The sequence below is a fragment of the Triticum aestivum genome, chromosome 4A (assembly GCF_018294505.1).
Source record: "Triticum aestivum cultivar Chinese Spring chromosome 4A, IWGSC CS RefSeq v2.1, whole genome shotgun sequence".
NCBI classification, from domain to species: Eukaryota; Viridiplantae; Streptophyta; class Magnoliopsida; order Poales; family Poaceae; genus Triticum; species Triticum aestivum.
Genome location: NC_057803.1, coordinates 264,252,256 through 264,276,588, shown reverse-complemented (window position 1 = coordinate 264,276,588; position 24,333 = coordinate 264,252,256).

Sequence of the window (24,333 nt, the reverse complement as noted above, 5' to 3'; positions counted from 1 at the left end):
CCATGAATAAAAATTCTATTGATGTGCCATATACTTGTAAGCTAATTTGTGTCCCCATTGTGTCATACATAACAACTATTCTTTCATGATGGATGATATGTTTTTATACCATGCATCAAATTTCTTTGAGCGATGCTTATCCTGTGCTGACTCACACGCGCACATACACATCATGACGGATGATGTGTACATTTACCATGCACACAATTTCTTTAGCTTGTGTCTCTTTTGTGTAGGTACCCAGGAATACTTGTCAACCTCACAATCCCATGAGTTGATGAAACGAGCTCTAGAGAGGAACAATGACTTGGGATCTTGCAGATTGCTTTTCACATTGTTTCCATTGTGCAAAAACTTTGCGCATTTCTTTTACATGGCCCTCACATGGTTTTGGGTTATTGTCCATTACATATTGTATGCCCATCTTGCCATGTTCACTTTGCATGATATGATCGTTTCCATTTGGATGACATGATTTGGTGACCCATGCTTTGCATTACACATGATGATTGATTCTACTACTTGTATGTGTATTTGCAAGCTTGGTGGAGATTACCCCTTGTTATTGCCATGTTTCCGTTGTGACCCATACCTATGATGATACCTTGACCATGATTTTCTTTCATGCTTGCGATATGTCATGTGCATTGCCTTGCCTACTATTTGCTCACATGACATGATTGCCATGGTTTCTGTCGGGGAAACTGATCCTCGAACACCTATGGGGCCGGCGGACCGGGCCCCTTTTGGTTCGGCGGGGGGCGGAGATCGCACGAAGAGCAGATCGAGGCGAGGCACACGAGCAGTTTACCCAGCTTCGGAGCTCTCCGGAGAGATAACACTCCTACTGCTGCTTGTCTGGTTGTATTATCTGGTGTTCTTGCTCTCCAAAGCGAGAGTGTGATGTTCTCTGGGCTCGAATCAATCGAAGCTGACTGTCCGAACCTATGAGCCGAACCCCCTCTACGTTGCGCATGGGCCTCCTTTTATACGCTAAAGGGGTCACCGACAGGTGGCAACGCAGAGGAGGGTAAAAACATAAAAAGCGAGGTAGTTGGTACAGTTGCTTGTACAGTGCACCCTACCTAACCCTGACGGCAGGGGACAAGGGCATTAAATGCCCGTCTGAGTCGCCCGAACAGTGCAGAAAAGGACCGTTAGGGGCGCCGCCGTTCGCCACGATGGCGATCTTTTCTGCTTCGCATGCCACTGCGTACCGCTGGCTGCACGGCCTCCCGCCACGCACGCCCGGAGAGGCCCCCAGAGCGACACGTTGGTGGATGCGCTGGAGTGTGGACGCAGAGTGGCCGCCTGCCGCGGCAAGCGTCTTGCCGCTGTTGTTATCTTGTCGGGTCCGGAAGCTTGTCGCTCATCGGGCTTCGAGGTACCTTGGTTTGTCTTCCCGGCAAGCTCCTCTTGCCGGGGCCTTGTTGCCTTGCCGGAGCGCGTGGCGCATCGCGGCATGTTCATTGGAGCGCCTTGGTTGGCCTTCCCGGCAAGCTCCTCTTGCCGGGGTCTTGTCTCCTTAGCTTAAATACTTTGTTCTTGGATGGCCCCAAGGGAACCTTGGGGGGATCTTGGCGATCACCCGGCAAGCCCTTGCCGCGGGGTGCTGCAACTGCCCGTGCACAAGTTCGGGGTACTAGGGTACCCCTAATCTAGTACACCGACAGGAGCCCCCGGGCCTGGGCCAAACACGGTGCGGAGCGCTGTTGGGCCAGGCCCAATACAGGGCACGGGCACACGCGGGCTAGGCCACGCCAAATCTTGTTCCGTATCCACTGCACTCTCCCATAACGGCACGCGTTGAATGCGGCATCGTGGGAGAGATCGTAGGTGGTTGTTTAAGCGGAAGGCCGAAACGTCCGCCCTGTCCCTCTTTATTAGCAGAGGAAGCAGGGGCAGTTCGTTCCCCCTCGCTGGTTGCTGCTATTCCTTCTTCACAAACTCCGCCGCTCCCCCTTCTTCTCGAAGACGAGAGAGCAGCGCTCTGCTCCCCCCATTGTCACCAGCATCACCACGCCGTCGACCTTCCCCACCACCTCCGCCATGGCCTCGAAAGCCGACAAGGGAAAGGGCGTGAAGTCGGCCGAGGCGCAGCGGCTCGCGGCGCTGCGGAAGGAGCGGGCGATCTTCACCCCCCAGCTCGGCGTGCAGGAGCTGAGGGAGTACTTCTACCTCTTTTGGGCGACGGAGACACGTGTGCATCCGCGCACGAGGGTACTCCCGGCCGCTGCCTCGGAGTCGGCTCCAAATGGGTACCCGTTCTTCCCGCTATTCTTCTATTGCGGGCTCTGCCCGCCCTTCTCGGAATTCTTTTGTGACCTTATGAACACATATGGCTTCCGCCTCCTTAACTTCACCCCCAATGCTGTCCTGACCATGGCGGTTTTCGCACACTTGTGCGAAAACTTTGTCGGAGTCCACCCTAGTGTAGCCCTTTTCCGCCACTTCTTCATACCTCGGGTAGAGAGAGGAGAGCCGCTTGCCGGAGGGATTGCATGGGTCTCGAGAGTCGGCAAGAAAGAGGCGTACTTGGAGGGTGAGCTTCGCAGCAAGTGGGAGGAGTGGAGAGCGGAGTGGTGTTGGATCATCGAGGAGGATCCGCAGCCCTTCACCGCCGTGCGCCAAACTCCAATAGTGCGCAGCAATGACTGGAGCAACATGGCCCCGGAAGACGAGAGGTTGAAGATCGCCATCACTAGGATTCTTCGCCTCAGGCTTGTCGGGCTCACCGTAGGTGCTGTCGGGGCAGATTTCCTCCGCCGCCGCATTGCCCCCCTGCAGGAGAGGAGGAGGCCCGCCTGGGAATTTAAGAATTCGGCAGACATCATGAGGCTGCGGCCGGGCCTGAACTACAACTTCACTGTCTTGGAGTTGGATGCAATGCTCTTGGAATTATTCAAACGCGACCCCCAGCACCCATTCACACTGCCGAGGGGCGTAGTTCCTTTGTGCAATAACTCTTCGCTTGACCGGATCCACGCCATGATGCCGTTGTGCGATTCACACGGCATCGTCCCAACTTGGCAAGAGCCTGCGGACGACGTTGTGCGAGCGTTCTTCGACACCTTGGAGGAATTGCCGGTCCGTGCTGACGAGCAGAAGAGCCTCACCCGTGACACCACCGACGAGGAGCTGCAACTCATCGCTACTAGGGCGGAAGAGGCTGTGGCCGCAGTTGCTGTGGGTGTGTTTGGGTTCATTGTGGAGGAGGCGGAGGCTGCAGAGGCGGCAAACCTTGCCGAACGCGCGGAGTTCATGGGCGAGGAGGAGCCTGCCGGTTCCGAAGCCGAGTCGAGCGAGGCCGGCGAGGAGGAGGCTGAACCTTCAGAGAGCTTGCCACAGGAGGAGCCCCCGGCCCCGCCAAGGAGGCGCCTTCGCAGGGCCGGGGACGCAGCAGGGCGGCAGCCGGCTCCACAGCCACCGAGCCGCGCGACGCGCTCTACCGCGTCAAGCAATGTTGCCGCGGGAGCGCCTCACGCAACAGCGGCAACTGGAGCGGGACCTTCCCGGGCCACCGCCACTGCCCCCGCCAAGCGGGCAAGGGATCCTACTCCTCCACCTCACCGCACCGGAGGAGGGCCGGACATCGATCTTTCCGCGCTCAGCTCCGATGAGGAGGAAGAAGAGTGAGTTTCTTTGGCGCCCTTATAATCCTTCAATCTTGCTGTTTATATCTTGTATCTGACTTGCTCCAATCTGGACTCTTTTCTTTTCAGAACACTGGCCCAAAGAGCGGCGAAGAGGGCCAAGGCCGCGGTGATCGTCATCGAGGATGACCCCATCGCGTCGGCAAGAGGTGGGTCCGAGACCACCTTGACTGACCCGGCAATCACCCCTCGGAGCAGCCCCCAGCGCAGTCCCCAGCGTAAGTTCATAGTTTAGCCTTCTGCTGTCGGGCGCGCTTGAGTGCTTTTTCCTTTGTTGATATCTTGCTTGTTGACTTGTGCAGGAGCAGAGCAGCCTCATCAGGAGCGCCCGGAGGCCGGTCCCGAAGTGCCACCTGCTTCGACTGCGCCGCCAAGGGAGGAGTCCCCGGCAAGGGAGCGCTCTCCGGCAAGGGGGGACTCTCCGGCAAGGGACGGCACTGCTGATCCTGCGGCGACCGAGGCCGCAACTGAAGATCTTGGCGCAGGTAATCCACTTGCCCAAAAACTTTCCCTTGGGTCCTCCTTCTTCTTTTTTTCCTTTCTTGAATTTTTTTTGATTGATTTTCCTCCCCTCTTTGTTCTTCAGACCCATCTTCGGCTGAGCCAATGGAGACAGAGGGCGCCGGCGATGAAGGTGCCGGTGCTGATGAGACCGCCGGCGAGGAGGCCGCCGGGGCTGCTGCTGCGAAAGCCAGCGAGGGGTCGGGCGATTGCACTGACGACCCTGAGGCCGCAGGAGCGCCGGGCGCTGCACCGACTGCCGAACCCTTTGCCGCTTCTGCGGAGCCGGGCTCCGAGGAGCCCCAGCCCGGCGCCTACTTGCAGGCCGGTGACAACATCTTCATCAAGCTACCCTGGGCGTCGAGCTCCAGGGCGCCAGTCGAGGGGGAGACTTTTGACGGGGAGGTGCTCGCCTCTGCTGGGCTGTCATTGGTTGACGCGCCCGGCAGGAGCAGCGGCGAGCCTGAGGAGGAGCAGCTGCTGCGGAAGCTGCTGTCACTCTACCGCACCCGGCAAGCCAAGCTGGCTTCTCGGGAAGCGCTTGTCGCGAAGGCGGGAGTTGACATGGAGAAGCGCGCGGAGGAGCTCCGGGGACAAAATCAAGAAGCTCTTCGATCCCTCGCGCAGGAGCGGGAGGGAGTAGACGAGGAGCGCACGGCCTTTCTTCTCGAGAAGGCCGAGGTTGAGGAGGAACAAAGGCTTGCTGCCGAGAAGCAGTCCGCGCGGGAAGGCGAGCTAGTGCAGCGGAAGGCCCACCTCGACAGCTACGAGGAAGAGCTCGCCGAGCGCGAGCGAGCACTTGGCGGGGCGCTCAAGGAGGCAAAGGATGCCGCGGCAACTGCAGAGGCCGCCAATAAGGAGCTAGAGGAGAAGGTGGCGCGGCTGGAGGCCGATATTGGGAAGAGCGGCGAGGAGATTTCCGCGCTCAAGCGTGAGCGCGAGAAGGATGCTGCCGCCCACGGTGAGCTGCAAGGCCTTCTCGCTGAGAGGGGCAAGGAGCTCAGCGCCGCCAAGGATTCCAAAGCAGACCTGGAGCTAAAGCTGGCCATGCTGACGCAGACGCTAGAGGCCACCAAGGAGCGGGAGAAGACCTTGGCGGAGAAGGTCAAGGCTGACGCAGCGCTGCTGGAGAGCATTGCAGTTACCCAGAACTCATTCAGAGACACGGTGGAGCACTGGACCGAGGGCCTGGTGAACACTGCCGCCGTCATCAACGAGGAGCTGGCGCAGCTGGGGATGGATGACTTTGGGTATCCTTCTGATGAGAGCCTTCAACCCAGCGCCAAGCTCAGCCTATTCTTCAAGGGCGTGGCGACGGCACTCCAGCGGCTCCGGGAGAGGATCCCGAAGCAGCTGGCTGACGAGTCACGCAAAATCTGCGCCGGGGTTCTCCAGAAGGTGCTGATGAAGGTAGCCTTCCGCAATCCAGGCCTCAGCTTCACCAACGTCCTCCGATCCTTGCCGCCTGACGCCGATCTGGACGCACTCAAGGCCCTTGTCGCACCCATTGTGGACAAGGTGAGCGAGATCAAGCGAGTCGAGGGCGGGCGCGTAGATTAGGCCGCCCATTTCTTCTTTTCCCTTGTCGCTGCTAGTCATGTCATGAAAACAGTCTATTAGAGCTGCGACAAGTTATCTTTGTAATATAACTTTATTTCTGTTATCAATTGCAATGTTATTTCCTCTACTAGATTCCTTCCTTTGTATGTTTTCACCCTACGCTTCTAGGGAACTTGTCGGCGCAGGCGCCCGAGCCGCGAGCGCTGAGTGTGGAACTTCAGCAGCCTGCTGGCGGCGCTGCTTCCGACAAGAAACCTTGTCGTGACTAGATGCAGCACGCTTAAGCTGTTGAGCGGACTCGAAACAAAGTAAGGGCGCAACTAGCCACGAGTTGGTTCCTCTGCGCACAGGTTTTCCATACAAAGCAGGGTCGTTCGAGGAAGATAACTCAAAAATTTAAAAAAGTGATCGCTCAAACTTTGGCAACTTAGCTTTTCTGTCATTTGCTTCCCGGTAAGGCAAGTCTTTGCTTGAACGACGCCTGGCCCATACCACAATCTTCTCCTTCCCCCCCGGCAAACTTGTGTGCGAGGGAACCTTCTTTTCCTTTAAAAGAAAAAAAGAAAGAAGAGAAAATAATAATATGGAGCTCTTCAGCTCGTTACTGCTTACCGGATGTAAGTGTTGCACAAAGTGTCAGATAATCACATGCAAGAAAGGAACTAACGCATGAAATAGACAAGCTGTGCGGAGCACATGGGGTTTTACTTATGCACGGGGTCTGCGCCCGGCTTTGTACAAAGGATTACATGCAACAGCGGCAAGACTTGTACAAAAGGTGGTTGCCGGAACGAGTTCCGGCAACCGAGCCTTATGGGAAAAACTTACGAAGATGTTCTATGTTCCAGGAGTTGCTCACTGGAATGCCATGGCAACCGAGCCTTATGGGAAAAACTTACGAAGATGTTCTATGTTCCAGGAGTTGCTCACTGGAATGCCATCTTCGGTCTCAAGGCGGACAGCGCCAGGCCTTGTGACTCGTCTCACCCGATAAGGGCCTTCCCACTTCGGCGTCAACTTGTTGGAATTCTTGGCGGACTGAACGCGCCGAAGAACAAGGTCGCCTTCCTTGAAGCTTCTGGCTTTAACTTTGCGGCTATGATAGCGGCACAAAGCTTGCTGGTATCGAGCAGCTCGTACAGGAGCCTGAAGACGATCTTCCTCAAGGAGCAGCGCGTCGTCTTGCCGCAGCTGTTCTTGCTCAAGCTCATCATAAGCGAGCACTCGAGGCGATCCGTATACGAGTTCCATGGGGAGAACTGCCTCTGCTCCATAGACTAGAGCGAAAGGTGTCTAGCCAGTGGCTCGATTTGGCGTCGTTCTGATCGACCAAAGAACCACCGGCAGCTCCTCGATCCAGTTCCTTCCGCACCTGTGCAGCCTGTCGAAAGTTCTGGTCTTGAGCCCACGCAGCACTTCAGCATTTGCCCTCTCTACTTGACCGTTGCTTCTCGGATGAGCAACAGAAGCGAAGCAGACCTTGGCGCCAAGGTCTTGGACGTACTGCATGAAGGTGCGGCTCGTGAATTGCGTACCGTTGTCGGTGATGATCCTGTTAGGGATCCCGAAACGGCAAACAATTGACCTGAAGAACTTGACTGCTAACTGTGCTGTCACCTTCCTCACTGGCTGCACCTCCGGCCACTTTGTGAACTTGTCGATTGCGAAGTACAAGTACTCAAAGCCCCCGACAGCTCGGGGGAAGAGACCGATGATATCGAGCCCCTAGACCGAAAATGGCCAGGATAAAGGGATCGTCTGGAGAGCTTGAGCTGGCTGGTGTATCTGTTTGGAGTGGAACTGGCACGCTTCACACTTGGTTACTTGTGCAGTTGCATCCTGGAGGGCTGTCGGCCAAAAGAAACCTTGCCGGAAAGCTTTGCCAGCAAGTGCTCTTGCGCCGATGTGGTGGCCACATATGCCTCCATGTATCTCCGCCAACAGCTTTTGTCCATCTTCCCAGCGAATACACTTCAATTTCACACCGTTGAGTCTTCTTCTGTACAGTATGCTATCGACAAACTGGTACATACCTGACTGCCGGGCTACTCTTTCCGCTTCTTCTGCTCTTCGGGAAGTTCTCCTGTCTGAAGGAGACGGACAATCTGCTGTGCCCATGCTGGAGCCTGTGGCTCGACAACAAGGACTAAAGGCACATCTTCTGCTGCGGGAATATCTGCTTCTACGGCAGGGACTTGCGGCCCTGCCGGAGCTTGATGTTCCCCGGCAAGCTTGCCGGAGCAAAACTTGTCGGGAGCGTCTGCTTCAAAGGAACAAACCATTAGGCTTGCCGGAGCAGACTGCCCCTCAGCATCCTTGGTGTTGATCTTGGGGACTTTCTTGGCGGTGGCTTCGGAGAGCTCTGCCGGAAAGTAGTCACCAGAAACCAACTTCCTCTTTTTTCTTTGTCCAGTTGATGGTGTTACGGATGGTTGAGTCAACTTAAGCACAAAGATCCCTGGTTCCACAGGTAACTTTAGTGCGGCGCACTTTGACAGGCCATCAGCAATATCATTCTGAGCTCTTGGGATATGCTCCATTTGTAGGCCGTCAAAGTGCTCCTCTAGCTTCCTCACTTCATCGACATACGCTTCCATCAACGGACTCTGGTAGTTCTTGTTTACTTGTCGGACGACAAGCTGTGAGTCACCCCTGACAATGAGCTTCTTAATCCCAAGGTCTGCTGCGATTCTGAGACCAGCAAGTAATCCTTCATACTCTGCTGTATTGTTGGTTGCTTGCTCTTTGGGAAAGTGTATCTGGACTATGTACTTGAGGTGCTCTCCGGTGGGTGCGACAAGCAGCACGCCTGCACCGGCGCCTTGCAGCGAGAAGGCACCATCAAAGTACATCAGCCACTCTTTGTTTGCCTCTTTGACGGGGATGCTCGTTTATGAAATTTCTTCATCTGGGGTTGGCGTCCACTCTGCTACGAACTCTGCCAATGCTCTGCTTTGGATAGTTGAGGTGCTCTCAAACTTGAGGCCAAAACTTGACAGTTCCAGCGCCCACTCAACAATCCTGCCCGTTGCTTCTGGATTTTGTAGTATCCTCTTCAGCGGAAAGCGAGTGACGACTGTGATCTCATGTGCTTGGAAGTAATGGCGCAGCTTTCTCGAGGCCATAAGGAGGCCGAAAAGCAACTTCTGCACACCAGAGTACCTTGATCTAGCCCCCTGCAGAAGAGAACTGACAAAGTAAACTGGGCGCTGCACCATTCTCCTTGGCATCTCATCATGTTCCTGCGCAAACCCATGTTTGTCGGGACCAGAGCTTGTCGACGAAGCCCCCTGCTTGTCGATGGATGGATCTGCCGTGGTTGTTGGCTCATCATCTGCATCCCTTTCCGCCACTAACGCAGCACTAACCACTTGATTGGTTGCCGCTATATACAGCAGCAACTTCTCTTGCGGCTTAGGTGCGACAAGCGTTGGAGTGGAGGACAGGTATCTCTTCAAGTCCTGCAGCGCAGCCTCCGCTTCCGGAGTCCATTTCATTGGACCTGCCTTTTTCAAAATTTTGAAAAATGGCAGGGCGCGCTCAGCAGATCTAGAGATAAACCTGCTGAGAGCAGCCACGCAACCGGCAAGCCTTCGTACATCCTTGACACGCTTTGGTGCTTCGATCTGCTCGATGGCTTTGATCTTGTTGGGATTGGCTTCAATTCCCCGCTGAGACACGAAGAACCCGAGAAGCTTGCCGGAAGGGACTCCAAACACGCACTTCTCGGGGTTAAGCTTGAGGTTGATCTTGCGCAGGTTTGCAAATGTCTCATCTAAATCTTGAATCAAGGTCGCTTTGTCCTTGCTCTTGACCACTATGTCATCCATGTAAGCTTCCACATTTCTGTGTATTTGTGGCTCAAAATCATGGTGAACTACCCTTGCGAATGTTGAACCAGCATTCTTCAAACCGAAAGGCATCCGTACGAAGCAGTACGTGCCACACGGGGTGATAAATGCGGTTTTCTCTTCATCTTCTTCTGCCATGAAGATCTGATGATATCCTGAGTATGCATCAAGAAATGAAAGCAAATCACATCCGGCTGTGGAGTCAACAATCTGGTCAATACGCGGCAAGGGAAATGGGTCTTTGGGACAAGCTTTATTAACATCAGTGAAGTCAATACAAAGTCTCCATTTCCCGTTAGCTTTGCGCACAACAACAGGATTGGCCAACCACGTGGGATGGAGTACTCCTCTGACAAGGCCTGCTGCTTCCAACTTCTTGATTTCTTCTGCGATGAATTCTTGGCGCTCAACTGCCTGCTTCCTGACTCTCTGCTTGACGGGCCGCGCATGAGGACAGACGGCAAGGTGGTGCTCAATCACTTTCCTGGGAACACCAGGGATATCAGACGGTTGCCACGCAAACACGTCGATATTCGCCCGCAGGAAAGCAACGAGCGCGCTTTCCTATTTGGGGTCAAGAGTGGCGCTGATGGTGAAGGTACCACCAGTGCCATCCTCTTTCGCGGACACCTTCTTAGTCTCAGGTGGAGCTGCCATCGTCTTCTTACACTTGCCGGTGGAGCTCGATGGTGCGTCCTCGACGGTAGCGCAGCACTCCGAAGAGGTGCGCTTGCCGGAGTGGGCATCAGAGCTCTTGCCGGACTTGGTCTTCTTCTTCCCCCCGGGAGCTTCAGCGGCAAGTGTCCTTCGTTCTGCTGCGGCTGCTGCTTCTCGGTAGATCTTGTCGGCACAGATAAGAGCATCCTTCTTGTCGCCAGGGACAGAGATAACACTTATTGGGCCTGGCATTTTCAGTACGTTGTACGCATAGTGAGAGGCTGCCATGAACTTGGCGAGTGCCAGACGGCCAAGGATTCCATTGTCAGGTAATGGAAAGTCGGCAACGTCAAACGTGACCCTCTCAGTCCTAAAGTTCAGCTCACTGCCAAATGTTACCGGCAACGTGATCTTTCCCTTTGGCTTGCTCCTTCCCAGGTTGATTCCTTGAAATGTGCCGGTCTCTTCGAGCTCGCTATTAGGGATTTGGAGCTTCTGGAGCACCACGGAGGAGATCAAGTTCAAACTGGCCCTGCCGTCAACTAGCATCTTAGTGACCTTGAGGTTGCGGATTGTTGGTGAAACCAACATCGGCAAGCACCCGACCGCAGTTATGCGATCCGGGTGGTCCTCAATATCAAAGATGATAGGCGTGCTGGACCATTTTCAGAGGCCTGCGTGACTCGACGGGTGGTTCTGCTGCATTAACCTCCCACATCCACTGCTTGAGCTGGCGGTGCGAGGCATGCAGAGAAGCACCACCGTCAACGCACAGGACCTCTGTAGCTTTCTGGAACTCCTGCTCATTGGTCTCCTCATCATCCATATCTTCATCGTCGCCGTCATCTTCATCCTTGTCGCGGCCGCGAGGAGGTCTGTCTCCTTGCCGCTGCTTGGCCTTGCCGCGGCGTCCTCCTCGGCCGGGACGTTTCTTGCCGGATCCACCAGCTCCTTCCTGGGCCTTCTCCTTGTCGCGCCGCTCATATTCAGCTTTCTGTTGCTCAACAAGCTGCTCGACCCTCTTGCAGTTCTGAAAATCATGGCCCTTGGTGCGGTGAATCTTGCAATACTGCTTGTTGGTGCCGTCCTGCTTGTCGGCGACCGCCACCTCCGCGGCAACCTCCTTGCCGGAGTCACCAGCTTTGGCTTCCTTGGCGCCGCCACCGTTGCCGGACTGCTGAACAACTAGCACTTCTTTGCCTTTCCTCCTTTTGTTGTTCCGCCGCCGGTTTTTTCTTGTCGGGGCGGCATCTTCGCTGTCAGATCCTCCCGCTCCTATATTTTCTCCGGGGAGTCTCCTCCCTTCCTCAGCACGTGCACACTTGTCGGCCAGTGCATATAACTCACTAACGTCCCTGATCTTGCACATCGCCATTTCCTCCCGCATTCTGCGGTTCCGCATGTTCTGATGGAACGCGCTGATCACCGCGGCAGGGTGGACGTCTGGGATGTTGTGCTCCACACTACTGAATCTCTGTATGTACTTGCGCAGGGGCTCTCCTTCCTTCTGGGCGAGCAGATGAAGATCACTCTCCTGGCCATGAGGCTTGTGTCCGCCGGTAAAGGCGTCGACGAACTGGTGGCACAGATCAGCCCAAGAGGATATGGAGTTGTCCGGCAAGTGCATGAGCCAGGATCTGACGTTGGGCTTGAGCACCAGCGGGAAGTAGTTGGCAAGGATCTTATCATCTCGTCCCCCGGCAGCTTGCACCGCGATGGTGTAGATGCTGAGGAACTCTGACGGATGCGTCTTGCCATCGTACTTCTCCGGTACGTCTGGCTTGAAGTTCTTTGTACTGGGCCATTGGACTTGCCGCAGCTCACGAGTGAACGCAGGACAACCTACCGCATACGGCAGATCGCCTGGTTCCCCTGGCGCATGCATGTCAACAGAGGGCCCAGCGCGCTTGTCGGATTGACGTCGCGCTTCTCTTCGGCGCTCGATGTGGGTTCGAGCGTCTTCTTGTTGTCGATCATGAAGAACTTGGCGCTGATCGCGACGAGCTCGTGGATCCGACGATGCAGTGGAATCACTATCGATGTGGATCCGGCGAGTCGGCGATCTTGGCCTTCGGGGCGGTGATTGCATGGTAGTTGCACCTTCGCCCGTTTCGTTGCCACCGGCTCGCGTCCGGCGGTCCTGTCGCGGCGGCGACGCGCTCGGCCGCCGTGGAGCGTCGCCGTTGGCATAGCTGATGAGACTCTGAATGGTGGCTCTCTATTCGTCGATCTTGTCCGACGTTGGAGGGTAATCTAGGAGAAGTTGAGCTCGCGCCAAAGCTTCTGCTGGAGTGGTGGGTGGCAGTGGCGGACGGCGCGAGGAGCGGGACGTGCTCGAACTTCTAACTATGTTAGAAGGAGCAGTATCCCGTCCAGGCGACCGCGCCCCGCTCGTGCCAGCACGCTGGCGTGCATGCTGGTCTTGAGCGGCCCGAGATCCACCAGCTTGGTCTTGGGCTATCATGCGTATGGCACTGCTAGCGCCATGACATTGTTGATCCTGCGCCTCCTGAGAGTGGCGTGGAACATGTACAGTCGTCGAGGTTTGTGCAGCCTTGTTCTTGGACCTGATGGCATCATGAGCTTCCTCGTCGGCGTCCTTTCTTCCGCCGGCGTCCATCCCACCACTCGTTTGCTCCAACGGTGGTGGAAGTGACGTGGATGGAGCGGTTGCCGCCGAAGTCTTCTTCTTCAGTGGCATGTTGATGAAGGGAATAAGGATCTAGCTCGTGTGAACGCCGGATCTGGTTCACACAATCTTGACACCCCCTACCTGGCGCGCCAAAGATGTCGGGGAAACTGATCCTCGAACACCTATGGGGCCGGCGGACCGGGCCCCTTTCGGTTCGGCGGGGGGCGGAGATCGCACGAAGAGCAGATCGAGGCGAGGCACACGAGCAGTTTACCCAGCTTCGGAGCTCTCCGGAGAGATAACACTCCTACTGCTGCTTGTCTGGTTGTATTATCTGGTGTTCTTGCTCTCCAAAGCGAGAGTGTGATGTTCTCTGGGCTCGAATCAATCGAAGCTGACTGTCCAAACCTATGAGCCGAACCCCCTCTACGTTGCGCATGGGCCTCCTTTTATACGCTAAAGGGGTCACCGACAGGTGGCAACGCAGAGGAGGGTAAAAACATAAAAAGTGAGGTAGTTGGTACAGTTGCTTGTACAGTGCACCCTACCTAACCCTGACGGCAGGGGACAAGGGAATTAAATGCCCGTCTGAGTCGCCCGAACAGTGCAGAAAAGGACCGTTAGGGGCGCCACCGTTCGCCACGATGGCGATCTTGTCTGCTTCGCATGCCACTGCGTACCGCTGGCTGCACGGCCTCCCGCCACGCACGCCCGGAGAGGCCCCCAGAGCGACACGTTGGTGGATGCGCTGGAGCGTGGACGCAGAGTGGCCGCCTGCCGCGGCAAGCGTCTTGCCGCTGTTGTTATCTTGTCGGGTCCGGAAGCTTGTCGCTCACCGGGCTTCGAGGTACCTTGGTTTGCCTTCCCGGCAAGCTCCTCTTGCCGGGGCCTTGTTGCCTTGCCGGAGCGCGTGGCGCATCGCGGCAAGTTCATTGGAGCGCCTTGGTTGGCCTTCCCGGCAAGCTCCTCTCGCCGGGGTCTTGTCTCCTTAGCTTAAATACTTTGTTCTTGGATGGCCCCAAGGGAACCTTGGGGGGATCTTGGCGATCACCCGGCAAGCCCTTGCCGCGGGGTGCTGCAACTGCCCGTGCACAAGTTCGGGGTACTAGGGTACCCCTAATCTAGTACACCGACAGTTTCCTCTAGTGTCTTGCATCTTTTCTCCACTAGTTTGCATGCCATGATTGATATGCTTGCCAATGTTGCATTACCGATAATTCATACTTGCTCATTTCATGTGGTTGATGACAATGATTGCCATGCTTTGCACATGATTGCTATCGCTTCTTGTCATATATCTCCATTTGTGCCTCTCTCATGCTAGATGATTTGACGTGTATTGAGTGCAACAATGATTATAGTCTTGCTCATAAGATTTCCCCCATAGCATTCTCGCATATATTTGGAGATTTTCACGTATTCCTTATGAAGCATGCTAGTCTTACCTCTTTGCACCATATACCTAGTGCCATGAATATAGCCATTGTTGCATCATATTTTTCATGCACTTGTGTTCCTAATGGTTATGTGCATGGATGATGTGTTTATCTACCATGCGCACACGTTCTTTGCTTTGTTTTGTGCATGTGTAGGATACTTGAACTTCGTGTCAATTTCTACTTCACGTGAGTTGACCATTTGAGCTCTTGAGAGCGAACCAACTTCGATCACGACGCTTCTACATCGTACTTGCTTATGCTTACGCATTGTGAAGGATGCACAAGGACATGCTTTCAAGGTGATATCCTTCTCATTTGAGAATCCCCAAACCATGAGCATGAATATTGTGGATCATACTCCATGTGTTGCTTGCACCATTTGCATGCATGTTCGAGATATTGCTTTCACTCATGATTGCCACACTGCCATGCTCATGACATATATACCTTGTGTGTTGCATCCAACTTGTTGATTTCTTCCTCCTATCATATGCTTGGTTGCAACAATGTCATTTCTTCACATATGCCATGTCCCATTGATTACTACATGCTTACTTGTATTGCCTCACACATGATGAACAATTGCTCTTTCTGTTGTCTTGAGTGCCACGCTATATTCACTACACCCTATGCACGTTATGCTTGGATTGTCTTGCACTTGACCCATGTGTTTATACATCTCATATTCTTTGGTGTTGTGAATGATTCTTATGCCTACCATAGACCTTTCATTGAGCAATTTGTGAATGCTTGCTATGACAATGAGGTAGATGCTTGTTCACTCGTCACACATATTTGCATCTCTACCTCCCATTTGCATGCTTATTTCCATGATGTCCTTGATTGTGCACAATTTATATGCTTACATGCCAAGTCACAATCCTTTGTGACACCATATGCTATGCTTGATGACGACCCTTGTTTGGTGAATCACCTCTTGAATACTTGGTTTTACACTAATGCTAACCACATTTGTTTTTCCAAGTGTTTGTTGTCCTTACTCCTTTTGAAGGAATCACAAGATGGTGCGACATTGGAGAGTGCCCATTTCAAGCTTCAAGATGATGAGTACTTGGTGAACGTCCACTTCTACACGGCGAAGCCATCTCTTTCCCATGGTGATTTGGCTTTCGATCCGAGGTCGGATCTTTCCCAAGGGGGGATGATGCGGAGTATCCTATGGACATCACCATGTCAAGAATCTGTTTGGCAAGTGACACGTGCGACATCTACTTCACATACACAAAGGTGAATTATCTCCTTTACACATGTTCACTTGACCCCTTCGAGGATGGTATACTACTTGACACTCCACTCGTGTGCATACATATGTATTGTCGGAGCTTCACGGATGTTGAGGAGGAGTGAAAGCGCCAAGGAACTACTACACCGTCCGCAAGGGAAGCATGGAAGCGATAACGGAAGAAGACGGGGCTGCTGAAGCTACAGCGGCCGGAAATTCAAGGCAGAGGTCGGACATCTGGTGCCTATGCAACCGCCCAGTGACTGCACCAACAAACGGATGAGACATCAGCAGCTGGACATCCGGCCCGTGTGCCCGGACATCTGGCGCATCGCCACCACCCGTACAGCCGGCTTCCCCCAGAAACCTGGCATCGACAACAGAATGCACCTAAAGTTTGGCCACCATCGGGCCGGACATCCGGCCAAAGCCCCAGACATCCGGCATCCCGCGAAGCCTCGGACATCCAGCCCCCAGCCCGGACATGCGGCGCATGCCTGCGTGCGGAGTCGGGCCAGAGGCCCATGTATCCCCTCCTCACTTACCCCTTTGTGGATGAGCCTATATATACTCCTTCCCCTTCCTCTAGTTAGGGATAGAAAATATGATAAGCTCATTGTTAGGTGAGCTTTGCTCCTTGTACCACTCCTCCTATTGAGAGAGGGATAGAGATTACCACTCCCATGGAGTTCAATCCCTCCATGTGAGCATGTGAGAAGATCCTACGGGATTCAAGGCCCCTCACAGGAAGATCGATCAAGGATTCAAGGCCTCCTCTTGGAGATAAATTTTACCTTGTATCTTTCCCTTTATTGTTCTTGTATCTTGTGGATCTATGTGTTTGTTAGTCTAGTGGATATGTGAATGGACTTCTTCTTGAGTGTTTCCTCTCGTTCCCCTCGTGTTTTTCCACTCGTGTTCTTCACGGGGATCACCTCCAATCGTGAAAGGTCGGCCTACACCGGGTTAGCCCCGTATCATCTTAGAATTTCTCTTGATTGAATTCAACCCCTCCCTCCCAAAGTGGAGTGTGAGCAACATGTAAGTATGACTTATACATTCACTAGTACACGTCGGTGCTATACAAACGGTTTTTGACCCCTTTCTGCAACGGCATTTGGGACCGTCGCCAAGTGAGTGTGGGCGATAGGGTGTTGATAACCCACAAGTATAGGGGATCGCAACAGTTTTCGAGGGTAGAGTATTCAACCCAAATTTGTTGATTCGACACAAGGGGAGCCAAAGAATATTCTCAAGTATTAGCAGCTGAGTTGTCAATTCAACCACACCTGGAAACTTAGTATCTGCAGCAAAGTGTTTAGTAGCAAAGTAATATGATAGTGGTGGTAACGGTAACAAAGTAAAGACAGCAAAAGTAATGTTTTTGGTATTTTTGTAGTGATTGTAACAGTAGCAACGGAAAAGTAAATAAGCGTAAACCAGTATATGGAAAACTCGTAGGCACCGGATCAATGATGGATAATTATGCCGGATGTGGTTCATCATGTAACAGTCATAACATAGGGTGACACAGAACTAGCTCCAGTTCATCAATATAATGTAGGCATGTATTCCGTAAATAGTCATACGTGCTTATGGAAAAGAACTTGCATGACATCTTTTGTCCTACCCTCCCGTGGCAGCGGGGTCCTATTGGAAACTAAGGGATATTAAGGCCTCCTTTTAATAGAGAACCGGAACAAAGCATTAACACATAGTGAATACATGAACTCCTCAAACTATGGTCATCACCGGGAGTGGTCCCGATTATTGTCACTTCGGGGTTGCCGGATCATAACACATAGTAGGTGACTATAGACTTGCAAGATAGGATCTAGAACTCACATATATTCATGAAAACATAATAGGTTCAGATCTGAAATCATGGCACTCGGGCCGTAGTGACAAGCATTAAGCATAGCAAAGTCATAGCAACATCAATCTCAGAACATAGTGGATACTAGGGATCAAACCCTAACAAAACTAACTCGATTACATGATAAATCTCATCCAACCCATCACCGTCCAGCAAGCCTACGATGCAATTACTCACGCACGGCGGTGAGCATCATGAAATTGGTGATGGAGGATGGTTGATGATGACGACGGCGACGAATCCCCCTCTCCGAAGCCCCGAACGGACTCCAGATCAGCCCTCCCGAGAGAAATTAGGGCTTGGCGGCGGCTCCGTATCATAAAACGCGGTGAAACTTTCTCTCTGATTTTTTTCTCCTCGAAAGCCAATATATGGAGTTCGAGTTGGCGTCGGAGGGCCACCAGGGGGCCCACGAGGTAGGGGGCACGCCCAGGGGGAGGGGCGCGCCCCCCACCCTCGTGGATAGGGTGTGGGCCCCCTGGTCTTCATCTTTGGCGAGGATTTTTTATTATTTATTCTAAGATATTCCATGGAGTTTCATGTCATTCCGAGAACTTTTGTTTTCTGCACGTAAAACAACACCATGGCAATTCTGCTGAAAACAGCGTCAGTCCGGGTTAGTTCCATTCAAATCATACAAGTTAGAGTCCAAAACAAGGGCAAAAGTGTTTGGAAAAGTAGATACGACAGAGACGTATCAACTCCCCCAAGCTTAAACCCTTGCTTGTCCTCAAGCAATTCAGTTGACAAACTGAAAGAGAAAAAGAAAAGCTTTTACAAACTCTGTTTGCTCTTGTTGTTGTAAACATGAAAAGCCAGCATTCAAGTTTCAGTAATTATTATGAACTAACCATACTCACAATAACATGTAGGTCTCACAATTAATCATATCAATAGCATAATCAGCTAGCGAGCCATAATAATAAAACTCGGATGACAACACTTTCTCAAAATAATCATAACATGATATAACAAAATGGTATCTCGCTAGCCCTTTCTGAGACTGCAAAACATAAATGCAGAGCACCTTTAAAGATCAAGGACTGACTAAACATTGTAATTCATGGTAAAAGAGATCCAGTCAAGTCATACCCAATATAAACCAATCATAATGAATGCAAACGACAGTGTGCTCTCTAGCGGGTGCTTTTTAATAAGAAGGGTGATGGCTCAACATAAAAGTAAATAGATAGGCCCTTCGCAGAGGGAAGCAGGGATTTGTAGAGGTGCCAGAGCTCGATTTTTGAAATAGAGATAAATAATATTTTGAGCGGCATACTTTCACTGTCAATGTAACAACTATGAGATGGCTGTATCTTCCATACTACATGCATTATAGGCAGTTCCCAAACAGAATGGTAAAGGTTTATACTCCCCCTCCTCCACAAGCATCAATCCATGGCTTGCTTGAAACAACGAGTGCCTCCAACATTCAACGGGTCCCAAGGGGAGTTTTGTTTAATTATTTTGATTTGCTTTGATCTTTTTGGATCATGGGACTGGGCATCCCGGTTACCGGCCCTTTCTCGTGAATGAGGAGCGGAGTCCACTCCTCTTAAGAATAACCCACCTAGCATGGAAGATATAGGCAGCCATAGTTGCACATGAGCTGCTCGAGCATACAAAACAGAATTCATTGGAAGGTTTGGAGTTTGGCACATACAAATTTACTTGGAACGGCAGGTAGATACCGCATATAGGAAGGTATAGTGGACTCATATGGAACAACTTTGGGGTTTAAGGAGTTTGGATGCACAAGCAGTATTCCCGCTTAGTACAGGTGAAGGCTAGCAAAAGACTGGGAAGCGACCAACTGAGAGAGCGACAACAGTCGTAAACATGCATTAAAATTAATTCACACCGAATATAAGCATGAGTGGGATATAATCCACCATGAACATAAATATCATGAAGGCTATGTTGATTTGATTCAACTACATGCGTGAACATGTGCTAAGTCGAGTCACTCAATTCATTTAAAGGAGGATACCATCCTATCATACCACATCATAATCATCTCAATAGCATGTTGGCACGCAAGGTTAACCATTATAACTCATAGCTAATCAAGCATGGCACAAGCAACTACAATCTCTAAATGTCGTTGCAAATATGTTTACTTCATAATAGCTAAATCAGGAACGATGAATCATCATATTTACAAAAACAAGAGAGGTCGAGTTCATACCAGCTTTTCTCATCCCAATGAGTCCATCATATATCATCATTATTGCCTTTCACTTGCACGACCGAACAGTGTGTATAATAATAAGAGTGCACGTGCATTGGACTAAGCTGGAATCTGCAAGCATTCAACTCAAGAGAGAAGACAAGTAATATGGTCTCTAAGTTAAATAAACAATCATGCATATAAGAGCCACTAAGCATTTTCAATATAGTCTTCTCGACCCCCAAAGAAAGGAAAAGAAAAATAAAAACTATTTACACGGGAAAGCTCCCAACAAGCAAAAGAAGGACGGGAAATATTTTTGGGTTTTCTTTTTAATTCTACTACAAGCATGGAAAGTAGACTAACACTAATTTTTTTTTTGTTTTTCTTAAGGTTTATTAAACACATAAGAAGAAAGCAGGAAAAAGGAAAATAAACTAGCATGGATATTACAGTGAAAGAGTATGAGCACCGACATCTAGCAATGAGTGTGAACATGAATGTAATGTCGGTGGGAAATACGTACTCCCCCAAGCTTAGGCTTTTGGCCTAAGTTGGTCTATTGCCAGGGATAACCTGGCTGATATCCGTAGGTGAAGCTGGGGTCGTACTGCGATGCAGCGGCTACCGCCTGCTGAGCAGCAGCACGGCGTCCGGCTGCTTCCACTCCCCTCTCGTACTCATCTGCCTCCTCTCTGGTAATAATATATCTTCCTCTCGCCTGAAAATCAAAGAAGGTAGGAGCAGGAAGAGCAACACGGACCACACGCCGTCTGTCAAAGATTAGTCGATACTGGTAAGGTGGTCCAGTCCTCTCAATGAACTGGTGGGAAAACATAGGATCAAGATCTAAATAAGAAGTGGGCAACTCCACATCACCCTCACGAATGTCTACATCAAGAAAATTAGCTAAGCGGGTTGCATAAATTCCTCCAAAGAAATCTCCGTTACGTCTATTAAGATGCAACCTACGAGCTACAATGGCTCCCATATGATAAGCTTGGTCCCCTAACACAGCACTTCTGAGAATGCTGAGATTAGGGGCACACATGTGACATGCTTCATCCTTAGCAGTTATACATCTACCAATGAAGAGAGCAAAATAATGTATAGCAGGAAAGTGAATGCTCCCTATAGTGGCCTGTGCTATATCTCTAGATTCCCCCACAGTTATTCTAGCAAGAAAATCTCTATATTCAGATTTAGGGGGATCCCTGATACTACCCCAAGATGGAAGTTTGCATGCACGAGTGAAATCCTCTAAGTCCATGGTATAAGACTTGTCATAAAGGTCAAACATGACTGAAGGAGAATTACGCGAAGATGAATAATCAAACCTCCCCACAAATGAACTTGTGAGATAACGATACTGGGGGCATTTATCAGCTTCAAAGTCCTCAAGACCGGCATTACGCACATATGCGTAAAATTCTTCTTTAATTCCCACTTGATTCATAAAATTTTCCGAAGGCCATTCACAGGGCCTCACGAGAGCGTCTCTTGGTGGTTCCTCGTCACCATCACGCATTGCAAGTCTGGGACCTTGCTTCCTTGAAGAACCACCTTGGAACATCCTCCTAAGCATATTGTTTTCTCTGAAAATAATTCTGAAATTTTTAGTAACTTCAAACAAAAGTGAACCAACTTCAATAAGATTAATAGCAACTACTCATACAAGTGCCTAGAGCATATATCAAGCATTAGAACTACTTGGAACCATATATATTTGACATGCAAGCTCAAGAACATGGTCACCTATGCAGCACAAATTTGCAATGAATAAAGCACTAGAACAAAAACTAATTGGACCAATGGAGGAGTCACATACCAAGGAACAATCTCCCCAAGCAGTTTTGCGAGAGGTGCTTTGAGCAAGGAGATCGAAAATCGCAGCAAAAGTTGCTGGAACACGAGCTTGAGTTGGTTTTTCGGGTTTGTGCGAGACAGAGGAAGAAGATGGGTGCAGGAATAAGTGGAGGAGGGCCACCGTGGGCCCACGAGGCAGGGGGCGCGCCCAGGGGGTAGGGCGCGCCCTCCACCCTCGTGACCAGGTGGCAGCTCCCCCCGCGGTAATTTTTGCACTAAAAATCCTTAAATATTCCCGAAAAAATCATATTAAATTGGCATGGCATTCTGAGGACTTTTATTTTCGGGATATTTTTATATTGCACGGATAAGTCAGGAAACAGACAGAAAAATACTATTTTACTTTATTTCTACTAAAGAACAGAAAATATAAAGAGGGTACAGAAGGTTGTGCTTCTAGTTTCATCCATCTCATGCTCATCAAAAAGAATCCACTAACAAGGTTGATCAAGTCTTGTTAACAAACTCATTCCGATAATCATGGAACCGGAGAAATTTCGAATAACACTATGTTACCTCAACGGGGATATGGACATCCCCAACAATAAGTATATCATATTTCTTTTTGACAGTAGGAAGAGGAAATTCAAAACCTCCAAATATAATCGATGGAATTTTTCCAATAGAGTTGATACTATAAACTTGAGGTTGTTTCCTCGGAAAGTGCACCGTATGCTCATTACCATTAACATGAAAAGTGACATTGCCTTTGTTGCAATCAATAACAGCCCCTGCAGTATTAAGGAAAGGTCTTCCAAGAATAATAGACATACTATCATCCTCGGGAATATCAAGAATAACAAAGTCCGTTAAAATAGTAACGTTTGCAACCACAACAGGTACATCCTCACAAATACCGACAGGTATAGCAGTTGATTTATCAGCCATTTGCAAAGATATTTCAGTAGGTGTCAACTTATTCAAGTCAAGTCTACGATATAAAGAGAGAGGCATAACACTAACACCGGCTCCAAGATCACATAAAGCAGTTTTAACATAATTTCTTTTAATGGAGCATGGTATAGTAGGTACTCCTGGATCTCCAAGTTTCTTTGGTATTCCACCCTTAAAAGTGTAATTAGCAAGCATGGTGGAAATTTCAGCCTCCGGTATCTTTCTTTTATTAGTAATGATATCCTTCATATACTTAGCATAAGGATTTGTTTTGAGCACATCAGTCAATCGCATACGCAAAAAGATAGGTCTAATCATTTCAGCAAAGCGCTCAAAATCCTCATCATCCTTTTTCTTGGATGGTTTCGGAGGAAAAGGCATGGGTTTCTGAACCCATGGTTCTCTTTCTTTACCATGTTTCCTAGCAACGAAGTCTCTTTTATCATAACGTTGATTCTTTGATTGTGGGTTATCAAGATCAACAGCAGGTTCAACTTCTACATCATTATCATTACTAGGTTGAGCATCATCATGAACATCATCATTAACATTTTCACTAGGTTCATGTTCATTACCAGATTGTGTTTCAGCATCAGACATAGAGATATCATTTGGATTATCAGGTGGTTCAGCAATAGGTTCACTAGAAGTTTGCACAGTTCTATCATTTTTCTTTTTCTTCCTTTTAGAAGAACTAGGTGCATCAATATTATTTCTTTGAGAATCTTGCTCGATTCTCTTAGGGTGGCCTTCAGGATACAAAGGTTCCTGAGTCATTCTACCAGTTCTAGTAGCCACTCTAACAGCATAATCATTTTTCTTACTATTCATTTCATCAAGCATTTCTTTCTGAGCTTTAAGTACTTGTTCTACTTGAGTGGTAACCATAGAAGCATGTTTGCTAACAAGTTTAAGTTCACCTCTAATATTATCCATATAATCACTCAAGCGTTTAATCATAAAGGTATTCTGCTTTAATTGTCTACCAAAATAAGCATTAAAGTCATCTTGCTTAAACATAAAGTCATCAAACTCATCCAAGCACTGACTAGCAATTTTAGTAGGAGGGACTTCAACTTTATCATATCTATAGAGAGAATTTACCTTTACTACCTGTGTCGGGATATCGGGAGGTTCTTCAGTAAATAAGTAATTGAGATCATATACTTCTTCAACAGGCGGTAAATTAAGACCATGTATTTCTTCAATAGGAGGTAAATTCTTAACATCTTCAGCTTTAATACCTTTTTCTTTCATAGATTTCTTTGCCTCTTGCATATCTTCGGGACTGAGAAATAGAACACCTCTCTTCTTCGGAGTTGGTTTAGGAATAGGCTCAGTAATTGGCTCAGGAGCTGGCTCAGGAGTTGGCTCGGGAGGTGGCTCAGGAGGTGCCCAATTATTTTCATTTGCCAACATATTATTCAATAAAATTTCAGCGTCATCCGGTGTTCTTTCCCTGAAAAGAGAACCAGCACAACTATCCAGGTAATCTCTGGAAGCATCAGTTAGTCCATTATAAAAGATATCAAATATTTCAGGTTTCTTAAGAGGATGATCAGGCAAAGCATTAAGTAACTTGAGAAGCCTCCCCCAAGCTTGTGGGAGACTCTCTTCTTCAATTTGCACAAAATTGTATATTTCCCTCAAAGCAGCTTGTTTCTTATGAGCAGGGAAATATTTAGCAGAGAAGTAATAAATCATATCCTGGGGACTTTGCACACAGGCAGGATCAAGAGAATTAAACCATTTCTTAGCATCACCCTTTAATGAGAACGGAAATATTTTGAGTATATAAAAGTGGCGCGATCTCAGATTATTAGTAAACAGGGCAGCTATTTCATCTAACTTACGAAGATGTGCCACAACAGTTTCAGATTCATAGCCATAAAAAGGATCAGATTCAACCAAAGTAATTATATCTGGATCAACAGTAATATCATAATAATCCTGATCAGGAACACAGATAGGTGAAGTAGCAAAAGCAGGGT